Source organism: Echinops telfairi, unplaced genomic scaffold, assembly GCF_000313985.2.
Source record: "Echinops telfairi isolate 266 unplaced genomic scaffold, ASM31398v2 ScPeMD7_7469;HRSCAF=8507_1, whole genome shotgun sequence".
NCBI classification, from domain to species: Eukaryota; Metazoa; Chordata; class Mammalia; order Afrosoricida; family Tenrecidae; genus Echinops; species Echinops telfairi.
Window position 1 is genome coordinate 91727243 of NW_022111373.1, and position 969 is coordinate 91728211.

Here is a 969-nt window from a genome sequence, read left to right on the forward strand (position 1 = left end):
ACTGAGATGGCTACGTGAGCAGGTACATTGTCGCAATGGCAAAACCAGTCCCCCATCTGCCACAAAGGAGGCCCTTTTTTGTCACACACTGTTTCATAATCTTTTCAGAACCTCTAAAGAGAGAGCTTGATTTACAGTCTGATCTGGTGGAACAAACTCCAAATGCACTACAAATCGACAATTTCATCCATTTGGGAAGTTGATGGACGCCCAGAACGAGGTTTGTCATCAATTGACATTTCACCTATTTTGAAATGAGAAAACCACTTGTACACGAGTTTTTCCCCTACCACTGTCCTTGTAAGCTGTTTTCAACATTACAACAGTTTCTGTGGCATTTTTCCTGAGCAGGAAACAAAATTTCACAGCCACATGCTATTCTCTTAAATCAGCCATCACAAAAACAAGGTTCAAGCAAAGCTGCTTTTACAAAAAAATTCACTGTGACTAGAAAGAACCTCCCCAGGCGACGCCATTGGGTGCACTAACTCAGAGCGAGTTACTTGATGCTTGCTTAGTGGGAAAAATGCATACTATCAAAACTCCGCTGTGCCCAGAGCAATTCCAGGTTTGGGGGAGTACCCCCTCATATGAATATAGTTTGAATACATCTTAATAGGCATAGATGCCCTCATCTTTCCCTCTCAGAGTGGTCTTCAATGTTGCAGCCAATGAATGCCTAACCCACCGGGCCACCAAGGAAAAGCTAGTTTTGAACTGCTAATCTTGTTTGCAGTCTAGTGCATAACCCATTCTACCACCAGGGCTCCAAAGGTAACTGAAAAAATATTGCCACAGAATCATCTAATAAAATGATTAAAGCAGGACGATCACAAGCCAGTGGGTAGAAAGTCTTTGGATCCAGTGGTATTGTAAGCATCTCAGCTCTGGAAGGGGTCTCCACGTGGCTTCTCCAGGTCCAGGGTTCTGGCACCATTAGGGTAGGTCCACGTGGTTTCTCCTCAGGGA

The 969-nt window shown here is 44.2% G+C and overlaps 1 protein-coding gene across 2 annotated transcripts in view; it reads left to right on the forward strand.

The window, feature by feature from the left end:
* Positions 1–969, forward strand: part of ERCC8 (ERCC excision repair 8, CSA ubiquitin ligase complex subunit) — a 57023-nt gene that overhangs the window by 11591 nt on the left and 44463 nt on the right. The window lies entirely within an intron of this gene.